Here is a 13,843-nt window from a genome sequence, read left to right as displayed (position 1 = left end):
CAAAATGGCTTTATTTTGGTAAGTTTTTTACCAGCAGAGACTCAGCAAATGTGCACTGGTACCTGAAAGTAGTTCAGAAGAAATTCCAGATCCTCTATAGTAGGCAGTATGGGAGTCACTGATTTTTAGGGGAAGATCAGTCCTGATTTCAGTGAATTAGACTTTTCAACTATTAAAAAATAATAATTAAAAATAAATAGATATAATTCTGTCCTACCAAATGGGTGGTTTTGTTTCATTTCTGCTGCAAGAGTGTTTGGTGAAACTGTTAATTTCATTAAGCCATATTTCTTTAAAGGTGTTTGACTCCAGTTTAGAACTTAGCAAGTGCTTTATAGCTGTTGAAACTGCTCTGTGGTTAAACAAGGGCCTCTAAATAAATGGTTGTGATCTTTAAACAAATCACGTTGATTAGAGATTTCTGTCTGACGACACCTGATGTATCTGTGTTGTCTAAAACTGTGCTGCCTGAAAGGAGGGACAGTACTGACAAGCTTTAAATGGGTCTGTTTGGTTTTACTGAATTTTAATTAAAAAAGAATTGGATTTCTTTAAAGTAGACATTGGAAAGGAAGATTATATTGGTGAAAAATTGCGTGGGTAATTTACAAATATGTCTTCTAATAGCAGCCTGACATTTTCAGTGCAAACCAGACTTAGCAGGCTAGGTTAGTCAAATTTAATTAATTTGCTTTCGTGTATCTTTTGGCATATTGTTCATCTTCTTCTGAGGTTTACACAGCTTTAACAACCAGAGCAGAAGCACAGCTCTGTGAGCAGGTGCTGTGGGCTGGAGACAGCTTTGAACACCAGGTGTGTGCTGACAGGGAGATAGAATGGCTCAAATTCCTTCCCTGAGCCTTTCCTCAGGAAGGGAGATACTGGCCTGGAATATCAGGAATGGGCAGAAAGGGGGGGTTTTACCCAGACTTTCTGCTCCCTGTGCCTCAGTCTCCTCACCCATGTAACCACATGCATCAGTCCCAAGGGCTTGCCCCAGAAAAGAGGCACGGCCCAGAGCCCCTCTGTGCAGCAGAGCTGGTTCAGCTGTTCTGAGCAGGTGTCAGTGTGAGACCTGAACCAGTGCCCTGAAGGTTTGCTGTCCTTTTCTTTCCAGGAAATGCTCTGAGTTCATTACTTTCAGCTGGTATTTTTTGTTCTATTTGTAATATCGAGAGTCCAGGTTAGAATTTGGTTTAGTAAGTGAGTAATGGGATGTGTGCTGTGATTAAAAAAATCCCACCAGATTCAAGAGATGAAGAGCAGCAATGTAAGAAAGGTGAAAGGAAGAACTTGGGTTCCATTTCTCTCTGCAAGTTTACTTAGCTTTTTGTCTGTGCAGACTTTTGATAGATTGTAGCTTTGGAACTGTAAAACTAAAACTGACTTCCCTGTTTTATCAGCAATGTGTGCTAAAGGCTTGCTTGCCCCCCTCACCTACCATATCTCCTCTAACTTATTAGCAACACAGAGCAGTCTAGATCTTCCAAGGAAGTGTTAAGTTTCTGTAGCCATGCCAATTTATGCACATTCTTAAAAAATAACTTCAGAAATTAAGTACTTGCCTCATTAGTCTGATCTCCTGGAAAAAGATCATTATACATTATAAATAAAATACTTTAAATGCAGCTTAATTAGTTCTATTTTTGGAGCATTAGCTAAATATGGTTCTGCTATTATAAAAATAATGCTAAGATAGCCATAATCTGTTTAGCTAGATAAGCTAAATGTTTCAGCTTCCCTTTTAAATGAGCACCTTCATGCCTCATCTCTGATCCCTTTGAGGCTGGACTTCACTCAGCATCTTTATTCCTGGTATCATTTCCTTACTCTGTTATTGTTTACTGCGAGAATTCATGGGGACACTGGTGTCTTCAAGACACCTTAATCCCATATAGTTTATTAACATTTCAAAAGATCTTCCTCAGAGTCACAGGTAACATCATCTCTGGGAGAAAAATCTGATTTTTGGTATTAGTTCCTTGTTTGCTCTCTTTAGAAGCAGTAACAGCTTTCCTCTGAACCAGCAGCTTGGTTTCCAAATTTCATCTGTAGTGATTCATTTAGAGCATCAGCAATGAACTGCCTGGATTAGAATTGTCAGAACTGACATCCTTGTGCTAAACTCTGGACAAAGGGATTGCAGGTGCTGTTGGTGTGAAGAGGGAGAAGGTGCTCAGTCACAGATTGAGCCTCATGAGGCACCTCAGTGCAAACTGGAGGGGAATGAGACAGGCTCTGCAAGGAGGAGTTAAAAGAACTGCCAGGCCACTGCAGAATGAGAAGCAAAGGTGAGCAGAGAGAAGTCAGGCTAGCAGCAGAATGAAAAGAAGTGGAAATGAGGTAGAAAAATGTAAAGGGTGACTGATGGGGTCAGAGGGTGTGTAAAGCCTCCAGTGATGGATCAGAGGCTGGAAAGGAGAAGTCCCTGCAGGCTGCCAAGAGGAATTTCTGTTCACAGCTGGGTTTGGGCTGCTGTGGAGGGGAAGGGGCCTCGGGCAGTTTCTGTGAACAAGGAGCTCCCAGGTGAGAGGGAGAACAGATATATTTGGGATATTTAGTCTGTGGCCAGGGTGTAGCCCGGGGCACCAGTCCCTGCATCCAGACAGGCCAGGGAGATCACCCAGGGGCAGCAGGGGGTGCAGACTGGAGGAGAAAAGCTGACTGTGCTGTGCCAGCTCATCTGCACATCCAGTTCCAGCCCAAACAGAGCAAGGGCTTCACAGCCAGGTTACAAAATGTGACTGGGGAATGCAGGGGTGGGGTAAAGTCACCAGCTGGCCTTGGTGTCAGGGAGGCACTGCCAATGTCAGCTGCACTTCCACACTTGAGGGAAGGTGATGCATGGAATTTGATTATTTTAGAGCAAAAGTTTGAAGCTTTAAATTGTTGGGTCCTGTAATGCATGGACACACATTTTATGTGTTATGAATATAGTAAATGCATTTAATGATGCAAATTGAAGGAATGGCTAGGAAGACATGTCAATATTTCTGTATGAAACAGGTTTTTATCTTTGAAATTATTATCTGAAATACTGTGAAAATAATAGTTTTTTTCTTGTTGCTTCTTAGTGATAGATGCTTTTTTTTTCCCATGGAGGTTTCAGATATCAAACTGGATTTATGGAGAACTGTCATTCTCCTTTGTTATGTGGATTTTTAATGAAGGTTCTAAGTGGTAAGAACTCTCATATCTACACAACCAGTTCACATTAATCTCTAAAGGACTTTTTTATGTATTTCAGTAACATGATTAGAGAAGGGAAATGCCAGAGCTATATTTGTCCTTTCAGAAGACACCAGATACTAAAAGAAAGCCTTTTTAGCAAATTAATTTCTATGATGTAAGCTGGGCATGAATTCAAACCACTATTACACTTGGAACATAAATGTGTTAAACTGAAATAACAAAATTAGAGCAATAAATAAAACTGGGAGGATGTGCTTTTACTGTCTTAGCACAATGAACTCCACATAATGATGGAAATCATCCCAATATCACTAATGGGAGGATCTGTCTGGGACACAGAGCAGACTGTCTCATTCCAGGACATTCACACATTATCCATAGGGTCTAGTCAATGCCATTCCTTTATCTGTTGCCAAGTGCCCCATACAATTGGTGATATTTATACAGTGCTTGTGATGGAAGCATCAGCCAGCAGCAGCAAAGCCCCAGAAGTCACCTCCAGAGCAAATCCCTCTCAGTTCATTCTTGCCTCTGGAGAATGGCACCACCCTCCTGAACAGATGGGGGAGCTTTTAACATTATAGTACAATTAAAAAATCCTTAATCAAAGAAGAGTACATGAAAAGAATTAGAGAAGGTTAATACTGGTGCCTTAATGCAGGGGAACAGCTTTTTTATTGAATTCCTTTGGAACACGTTTTGCCTTTGTGCACACTGCAGCATGCAGCATTAGCTGAGGGAAATTGTGGTTGAGAGCAGGACAAGGACAGGAGAGGCAGAAGGTGAAGAAAGAACTGATGTCAAGAGAGACCCAAGCATCACTTCCTGGTCAGGCTGAGACTGGGATGTGTTGTTTGCTATTTCATTGTAGAGCTCTTAATTAAAAGCGTCCTCCCATTCCTTTGGGTGCTGTTTGCAAAGGGGATGTTTGAACTCATTCCAGGTGAAACCAGCAGAGCCTCCTGATGCTGTTGTGTATGGCTGCCAAATCAGAGTCTCTGTGGATCCAAATTCTGAGGAAGTCTGTCTGAGAAATGACCTGGACACTGGGATGTGTATTTAAGGGTTTTCCCTGTCAACAATTGGTGTGTGAAAGCAAGAGGGCAGATGTGAGTGTAGATTTAAGAGGTGCATTTCCACTGAGTTCCTGACACCTGTTCTGAATTTCTGTAGTGTTCCTGGCAAATCACATCAAGTAAAAATATTCCTTAAATTGTTTCTCTTGTTTCAGCACTAATCTATAACTTTCCAGCCTCCTGTTGCAGTAAAATGCTGTTCTATTTTTAGATCCTGCTTCCAAGCATCTGCTATTTCTTATTTTCAGAATTTGGATGCTAATGGCAAAACACTAGAATAACAGTCCTTAAAATGAATTTATTCTTGTTTTTAATTTTTTCTTATGACTTTTATATTGCATTCTTTAGGAATTAAAAAGTCCTCTTTTGTTGCGTATTTCATTTTTTTATTCCATAGCAGCTTCTGCTTGGTGTGTGCAGGAAAGTAGTGGAAATTTTAATTTATCTATTAGATATATCAGCCCTATTGATTGTTTCTAATGCTTCTCAAATGTACAGAGCATGACTAAAATCAGGTCAGTCTACATCTGTGCTATTATCTTCATTAAACCCAGGGTATTGTTCATCATGTTTTTTCTTAAATTTCCCCAGAGAGCACACGTAAAAGATAAATATAACATTTACTTTTAACAGCTGTATAATCTGAGTAATACTGGTCAGGAGAAACATTGCTGAGATTTTTTCTGTACATTTTTTGTAGTGATTGTGGACATGCACACAGCTGATGGCCTGTGATTATTTGAACTGCAAGCATTAGATTGGGATGTGTGTTCTGTTTCCCATCTCTTTCACTGACTTTGAGAAAGAAAAGGCAAAATAATATTAGTGGTGTCCATGGATATTAAATGGCTGTATTTTGCAGCCATTTAAAAGTCGAAATTGAAGGAACTCATTTCAGTATTATTAATACTGTAATATGTAGGGTTCCTTGCATCTGTGCCTGATCTGATTGCAGTCAGTTCTGGAGTCCTGTAGAGGTGCTGGCCACAGAATGTGACTTTTGGCTCAGTCTTGTCTGTGGAGATCAGTTTTGACCAGAGCCTTGCCTGGTTTCTTGTGTTGCCCAGTGGCTTTTTTTTACATTCACCTGCTTTATCCAGAATTGGGATGGTCAGGAGTTGATGAGTCCCATACACAGTGTATGATTTTGGAGTCTGTGTGAAGCAATCCTCACCAGCCACATTTTTGAGCTGGCATTGCTGGATTCAGCTTGGAATTAAGACCCACCAACTGCAGTCCTACCCAAAACAGAGGCCAGCTCAATTGAAATAAACTGTGTCACAGTCTGGGGGAGCTGACACACCTGTGCTACTCAAAAAAAATCTGGTTTTTACACAGCTACTTAAACCCCATGGAATATGCTGGCTCTGACTGCAAGAGGGTGTGAAGGTGAGCACATTTTGTGATAAAGAAAGAGCCCTGATGCAGAGGAAACTACTCTCTGAAATTCTGGCTGAGGCTGAGATTTAAGATGCTACACAAGAGGGATATTTCACATAAGCAGATTTAATATCTGTGCCTCATTGACACTGGTTTGGGTGGTTTTGCCTCTGTGTCGGGACAGCCTGGAATCTCAGTGATCCATCTGGGGCTTAAAATAACATTCTGAAAACTGAGTGAGTACAGAACAAATTGCTTTACTTGACCTGTGGCAGAAGAGGACTTTCTCACAAGGTGTTAGCCTTAGGAGCTGGACTTGCAGCCTGCATTTGTATATGTGACAAAAAAGTGAAATTACTTCAGCCTCCTTGGCAAGGAGGCAGAACAAGGAGCAGGCAAAAGGCAGGAGATCCCCCAGGCTCATGGAGCTGAGCTCTGCTCACAAACAGGGAGGTGAGCCTAGCCTGCCTGAGGGGAAGGGTCCCTGCAGTGTCCTGAGAGGCCAAAGTGCAGCTGTGGGCACTGCCAGGGTCAGAGCAGAGGAAATGTGTGCCAGGGACTGCCCAGGCCCTGCCCTGGCAGAGCTTGGCTGCCAGCACAGCACAGCTGGGCTGGGAAGAGGAAGGGAAAATGTTCCTCCCTGGATTGCAGCTCTAAAGCTTCATTTCCCCTTGCTCCCAGTGATGGCTCTCACCATTAAATGAACATCCCTGATCCTGGTCATGGCTCTCACCATTAAATGAGCATCCCTGATCCCGGTGACGGCTCTCACCATTAAATGAACATCCCTGATCCTGGTCATGGCTCTCACCATTAAATGAGCATCCCTGATCCCGGTGACGGCTCTCACCATTAAATGAACATCCCTGATCCTGCTGATGGCTCTCACCATTAAATGAGCATCCCTGATCCCGGTGATGGCTCTCACCATTAAATGAACATCCCTGATCCCAGTGACGGCTCTCACCATTAAATGAACATCCCTGATCCTGCTGAGGGCTCTCACCATTAAATGAGCATCCCTGATCCCGGTGATGGCTCTCACCATTAAATGAACATTTAATGCATTTCCTTCCCTCTTGGTTGAGAGAGGTCCATTTTTGTTCTCAGTGGTTGGGAAGATGTTGGCCAGTCCTTCTCTGGCTCTGACATAAGGAACAAGCAGACTAACCTCAGAAGAATCTGGACTTTGTTAATTCATGTGTTAGCAGAACTTCTTTCACTCTTTAATATCTTTTTTTCCATGGGAACATCAGTGAAATCTATATGAACATGAAAAAAAAATTTGTTTTTTCTGAAATAGCTTTCTCAAATGCAAAGCCTTCAGCTGCAGACATGTACACATGTGCACCCAGACAGGCCAGCCTTTTTTTGTTAAACATATGCACACACATAGACACAGCAGATGTTTTTATCTATGGAGAGACTTCCACGGTCTAAAGTAACGTAATAATCCCATTATTTCCTTGCTAGGGTTTTCTTTCTCCATCTGGTAGACTGGCATTCTGCAAAGTGGTTAAAATAGCCTGGCTTTTAAAAACATTTTGAATTGTCTGGTCTGATAGACTTGAGCTGAAGGTAGAATGATTTTTGAGATAATCAGTTACTGTGCTGAGACACAGCTGAAATTCAATCCAAATGTCTGAAAGTCCAAATCTCTCTAGACCATCTTATTGATTATAAACACATCACGTTCAGAACAGCTTTTTCTTCCCATAAATCGACATGATTTTATAACCAAAGGAAGAGAAAAATAGCCAAATTTTAAACTGAGTGTTGGAAGTCCTGGCTTCTCCCCAAAATAGATCCAAATTCAGTCCTGTAGATGGCATTTCATGAAAATGGATGGTGCCCAGATGCAATACCACATTTCACAGCTACTGTGCTGTGTTTTTTAAACACTACTCTGTTTTTCTAACTGCAAAAATAATATTTAGGAATGGAAAAGAAAGGCAAACTTCCCAGCCCATGATGCTCTGTTCTCTCCTTGCTAAGAGGAGAAATAGAATTACAGGTGCATCTCAAATACCAGTAAGTCTGGTTTTTTAGGTTTTAGTACAACAGCCTATATTATTTCTGTTAGAAAAAGAAAGTTAAATTCATATTGTTTACCTTCTGCAGTTATCCATCTAGTAAGAGTAAAAGTAGAAAACAGTTTTGTAACATTGCTTTGAATAAGTAGTGGAGCTCTGATGGGAATGAGAAATGACAGAGTTGTTACATCAGGTTTGGAGGTGCCTGGATGGACAGATCTGTGTACATGTAAAAGTTCATGATGCAGCAGAAAAAAATGCAAATGCTTCTCTGGCTTATTAAAGCAACACCTCATGTTAGACATAAAACCACAAGCATTTTAAGTAGAAGAATAACAATATTGAAACCTGGTTTGTGATACAAGTGACACCTCTTGGTGTGATTGAATTCTCAGATGCTCTGTGCTTTGCACCACTGTACAGAGGGATGGTGGGAAAATACTGAAATGAGTCCATGAAGTTTTGAAATTGCAGAATTGTGTGGGGTTCAGGACCCACAGGGCTGTTGGCAAGTATTACACCATTGCTCAAATCCCTCACACCAGAGTTACCAATGAAGCCAGAAATGAACAGGGTTAAACAAGTCCTTCTTCCACACAAAAGATGGGTAACATTTTAAAATAGGAGAAAATCTCTTGAAGCAACTCAATTCTCAGGAAAGCTTCCCATGTTAAAAATCCTGGTCTAAAATGATGGGGGGCACTTGGGAGAGTTTTTTTTCCCCAGATGTCAATGTGCACCTCCTTGTTTGTTTGAGTGGCTGAGTGGCCCTGAATCATTCTGGGTTCTGCATTCAGGGGAGTGAAGGAAGCCTGGGGGCACCCATTGAACACAGGGAAGGGCACTGAGCTCTGCCTGCCTGGAAAAATTCATCTGAGCATTGACCTCTCCCTGTGCTGAGCTGAGCACAAACCCTCTCAGAGAGTTCTGCCCCAGGCAGTTAAATTTGTGTTTAGAGTACCACAGGCTCCCCACATTTTGCATTTCCCCATGTTTCAGCTTGTGTTTGCAGCGTGTATCATTCCTTGAGAAGGTGTGTTGGAGGGAAAAGGGATGGGAACTGGGCTGTGGTACTTCCTGGCAGTCTGTTATTAATTCTGTCCCTGAGAGATTTGGGCTTTGAGAGCCTTGGACCTTCTGCCAGGCACAGAGGGGCACGGGGCAGCTCTGTGCTGCAGGAAACCTCTCTGCAAGGACAGGTTGAGCTGAAGGACAAATTCACTGGCAAACCAGAGGACTTTGACCTTCCTCCTGAAACTTCTCAGTACCTGAGGGAAAAGTCACCTCAGGAAATGTTACCAGGCTCTGGGACTGGCACAGTGAGTTTGCTGACCCTTTGTACAACAGAATCCATGGAATGCTGGGTTTATGATGGAATTTGGAGTCAGGCTCAGAATGGGGATGCAGAGTTACTGGAGTGCATCATTCTGCTGTTAAAATAGAGTACCCTGATACAATCTCTTGCACAACCAGTGAAATATAGCTGAAATATACCTGTCACAGTGCAGTCACACTTGCAGGCATCTAGCAGTGACTCTGACATGACTTTAAGAGCACACCAGTGATATTTTTCCTTTTCTCCTGAGTCATTCCCCTTTCTTATGCCTGGTGCAGTGTGATTTATAAGTGATATGTGGTAACACACCATTCAGCAAGGAAAGAGAAGCTTCATTTTGTTATTATTCCATATTTCACTTGGTTGGCTCAGTGAACCCTTACAAAATGTATTCAGAGATTGTGCCTGTAGATGAATGTGGGGGTAGAATTAACAATGGAACCAAATGCAGAATGCTAAAAGTGATCTGGAAAAGGTTTCAAATTCTTCATTTCTGTGACAAAAATTACAACCAGCTGGGAAATGGCACCAAGTGAGTGAATTGTAGTGACACTGAACTGTAACAATGGAGAGGAAAGGTAAAAATTTTAGTCATTATTTTTAGAACTTCAAGGTCATTGTATGTGAGTTGCTGTCAGATGCTGCAGCATGGAGAATTAAATAATTGTACCAAAACTAGATATACATTAGTTAATTTTACATGATTTTTCCCTTAAGGTTACAGTTCTCATTACTAGAATTGAAATTTAGGAATATATTTTTTCTATTAATTTCCTTTTTAAGACTATCAGCAAATAGTTTACACTGAGCCATAATAATTTATTTTCATTCTTTCTTGCTCTGCCCTTATTTGAATGACAAAAATCATAACCTAAGTAGAAAACAGTGTGCAGAGGTAATCTATTCTTGTGTCACAAGTCATAAAAAGAAAAAAGTAAGGCAACAATTTATAGTTTTGACATGCCTAAATTACTCACAGGAGTTAATACCTATTTTTCCCTGTTAAATTCATGTTTGAATCTCAAAGTGGTTTATAAGTAATTTATGTGCAAAACATTGTAGCAGGCATACAAGACAGTAATTATTCCAGTCAGAGAAATTTTAAAGCTGCAAATTTTAGGCCTTCAAATGTGCCACATGTTATGGTCTGGCTGCAGGGTACAGCAAAAATTTTAGAGACGCTGATTTTATAAGTTGAGGTTTTCCAGCACAGAAATGTTGCAGGGTACACAGTGTAAAAAAAAAATGCTGTTAAATTTACAGGACTCAACACACAGAGGTGTGGGAGATCTTTTGCTGTGTGCCAATCAGAAATAGGAGATTTATCAAGCCACTACTGTAGCTTGAATTAAAGTGTCACAGAATGTGCATTTTAAACAGCCTTACATGGCAATGTTTAAATGCTTCACCTGAAAGAGCAGAAAGCACCATTAGGTTGCTCTTGAGCTCTGTCACTGCAGTCATTTTGACATCACTCACATTTACATGGTTTAAGTGCTGCCTGCTCTTTAATCCTCATTTCCCCTTAAGTGCTGTTTTTAGTGGAACCTTTTTTGCATTTTCAGGAACAGGTAGAAGCCATTTTTAGGTCAGTGAAATGCTAAAAATGCTGTCAGACACAGTAGAGGGAGAGCAGCAGGAGAGCAGGCTGTGGCAGTGGATGCCATGTCAGAGATGCCATCAGTGGGGTGCAGAGAGCTCTCTAAAACACTTCTCTGAAATACACAGGCTCTGAGAAGGGACTCTGTGTCTCAGTGCTCCATCTCCAAGTGGGATTCTGCCTGTGTACAGCATAAAGATGGTTTGTGCTTGCAGATATGCTGCTTACAGTGACTCTGCTTTAATCTGTTTTTAATTGTCAGAGACAAAAGAAAGAGAAGAAACCTTTGGAAGCTTCGTCTGTGGTCTGAAAGCCAAAGCTCTGCCTTTGCTGCTCTCTGCCTCATCAGCCATGAAGATTTTGCAGGGAGAGCTGAGTTGATGCCAGTGCTGGTAAGCCAGAATTGAAAGCAGCTCCCTTTTCTAGGACTCCATTGGCTGTGCAGCCCTGGCAGGGCAGGAAAGGAGCAGCCATTTATTTCAGTTCCTGGGGAATCAGCCATGCCCGTGGATTTACACCCACAGCAGCTCAGTTGGTAACAAGGCAGGGAATGCAGAGTGGAATTGTGCTTGGATGTTGGATGAATGCAGCTCTGGGGCTGTTGGCTCTCACCTCTGTGCCCCTGTGTGTGCCTGCATCCATCACCAGGGCAGGATGGAGCAGGGGCTCCTTCCCCTGGGCTGGTGCCAGTGCTTGGCAGGGCCCTGAGTGTGCACAGGGCTGCCAGCAGCTCATTTACCCTTTGGGCAGGGCTCCCATTGCCAAAATGGATCTTCTCACCCTTCCTTCAAGTGACTTCCTTAAAACATCTGCCTGGCAGCCATGGGGAATGCCAGATGTGCTTCTAATGGAAAGGATCTTGCACTGACTCAGCTCCTCCAATGGGCACAGTCTGTTCTCCATATACAGGCAAATGTTTGAGGATGTCCACCTTGCAGTCTGTAATATTTAGTCAAGGTTACTGAGAAAGTAATATCAAATTAGAAATGTGTTGCTCCAGGATGAAAATATTCTTATTTCACTGAGGTTTCCCAATGATCACTGTAGGTTTCATCCATTATCTTCATTCTGAAGGACATACCTGATTCATTCTTTTTGATATGCATGCCTTAATTTTGCTATCTTCTCAGAAGTTCATCTTGTGAGCACAGTGTTCTTGGTCTCCAAAGGCTTGATTTCAGCAAGGGTACAAATCAGATCAGGATCTGTGAAGAGATCCTAATTTGAGATAGAATTTTTCCCCCCACATTTACATTGAGCGGTCACCTCCTTTCCCTCAGTCTAAAAGCTCAGTCAAAGTAGAATGAACTGTATCAGTTTATGCAACTCTCTCAATCTACTGAAAGAATGAAAAGAGAAGAAGAAATTTAAATTGATTAAGGCACTGTTTGCTATACCAGTAAATTAAATACTTCAGTACTTTTACATTGCTGTAAGTGAAAACCAGTCAGATAACTAATTTGCAGTTTGAAAACCATATAGTTTAAATCCTTATTACTCATCTTCTTGACTAAAAGTTAAATCAGCTAAACTACAGTGCCCAAATAGATATTAAATCAAAGCCACATCTGAAGAGCACAAGTTTCTCCCAATAAAATATGTATTGCTGTTTTCTGGCATCACATTTACTGTCTGAATTTGGGTTATCTATTATACCATTGTACATATCACAACAGGGCTCAAAGTATTTTTATGTCTGAATAAGTCATTTATTCTATAATAAACATTAAGGATATGCTGCTGCAATGTATTTAATTTCTGGAGAAAATGAAAGGCAAGCAAGTAGAGAAGTTGCAGTAGGTTGTTTAAAACTGTTTGTCCTAGGCAGAATTAGACAGGAAACAAATGAAGTTTTATGGAAAATCAGTTAATACCCAGTGGTACAAAAGTTGGCTTTGCCAAGGACACTTCATCCCTCAGAAATATTCCACGCCTCCTGTTGGATATGCAGAGCCTGGCCCCAAAGCAGCTCTGACTCCAGAGGAGCTCTGTGGTTTGGGTGGGACATTTGGGGTGGTGGCAGAGGGGAAGAGGGCTCAGAGCATTTCCTGCAGACAGCAGGGACTGCCCCACTTGTGTCTGGGTGGGAAATGGGGCAGCTGCTTTCAGCCTGGGACATCAGGCACAGGAATCAGTGACAGGATTGGTGACCTGGGAACTCCTGGGAGCCTTAGCTCAGTTCTGGTGTAAGCATTTTGTGCTTTATTTATTTATTATGGACATTTCCCACAACTGCCTGAGATGCAGAGCACCCCTGAGGCAGCTCCTGAGCTCTTCCTGGGTCAGGTCACTGTGCCCAGCCCAAAGTTCACTGCTGTGTACAAAGGTCCAGATGCTCTTTGCTCTCTGCTCCAAGGAGATCCTCTTCACAGCAGGAAGCCTGGCCAGGTGGGTGAGGGATCAGCCTGGCCTTTGCTCAGGGAACAGAAGGCAGGTTTAGGGATCAGCTGCCACTCTTAGAGGCTGAGAACTAAATTCTCTGGGGGGAATTTAAAAACAAGTCTTTGTTCATAGATTATTAGATTAGATGGGGGAAATCTAGCAGGGCTGGAAGAAGGAACAGAGAGATGAAAAGAGACAGGAGTTCCCTTGCAGGCTTTTGTCACACAAATCTCCTAAAACTGCTTGCTTCTGGAAGAGACAGATGGGCTGTACAGGCTGGAGGCTGAGTGCCCACAGAGACAGGAGCTGATTTCTGTCACAGCTTCTGCCTTGCTGAGTGCACCTCCAAGGGAGGCTCTCCAACCAGCAGCTCTTCTTAAGTGAATTCTCTTCTCTGGTTTTCCTACATGGAAATCTAGCTACAGGGCAAGGAAACCCTTCCAGCTGCTCAGGCCCCAAACATTTCCCTAACTCTGAGAATCTGTCTCTGGTGGAGCTGCTGCATTCATCTCCCCTTGTAAAGGCAGCAGCTCAACCCATCCTTCCTTAACATCCATCAGATGGAGATCAAACCAGACCTTGGAAAGAAGAGTGATAAAGCACAGGTATGCCTTCAGTTAATGGCAGGGTGCTGCCTCTCCTGTTGGAATTTTTCTAGGATAGGGAAAGCTCCTCCTTAATGTCTGTTTTCCTTCTGCCTCTTTTTGGCACCCTGTAGAGCTGCCATGGGAACCTGTCCCTAGGCTTTCAGACAGGTCAGATTTGTTATCAGTGCTTTTGCTGAAAGATAATTTGTTTATGATTGCTTGGAAGATTTCATAGTATGAAAAAAATATAGTACAGG

General features: G+C 42.2%; 1 long non-coding RNA gene across 2 annotated transcripts in view; it reads left to right on the top strand.

Moving 5' to 3' along the window:
- The window catches only part of LOC139602478 (uncharacterized), a 29,181-nt gene extending 18,172 nt beyond the window's left edge, over positions 1 to 11,009 (top strand). For both annotated transcript variants that reach the window (XR_011683244.1, XR_011683245.1), the window contains exon 3: positions 10,880 to 11,009. This is a non-coding gene — a long non-coding RNA (uncharacterized lncRNA). The remainder of the gene's footprint in view (positions 1 to 10,879) is intronic.
- The last annotated feature ends 2,834 nt before the right edge of the window (positions 11,010 to 13,843 follow it).

Source organism: Agelaius tricolor, unplaced genomic scaffold (assembly GCF_023055355.1).
Source record: "Agelaius tricolor isolate 1412-34295 unplaced genomic scaffold, bAgeTri1.0.p SCAF_34, whole genome shotgun sequence".
In the NCBI taxonomy this organism is placed as follows: domain Eukaryota; kingdom Metazoa; phylum Chordata; class Aves; order Passeriformes; family Icteridae; genus Agelaius; species Agelaius tricolor.
This window is presented reverse-complemented; position numbering and strand designations above follow the sequence as displayed.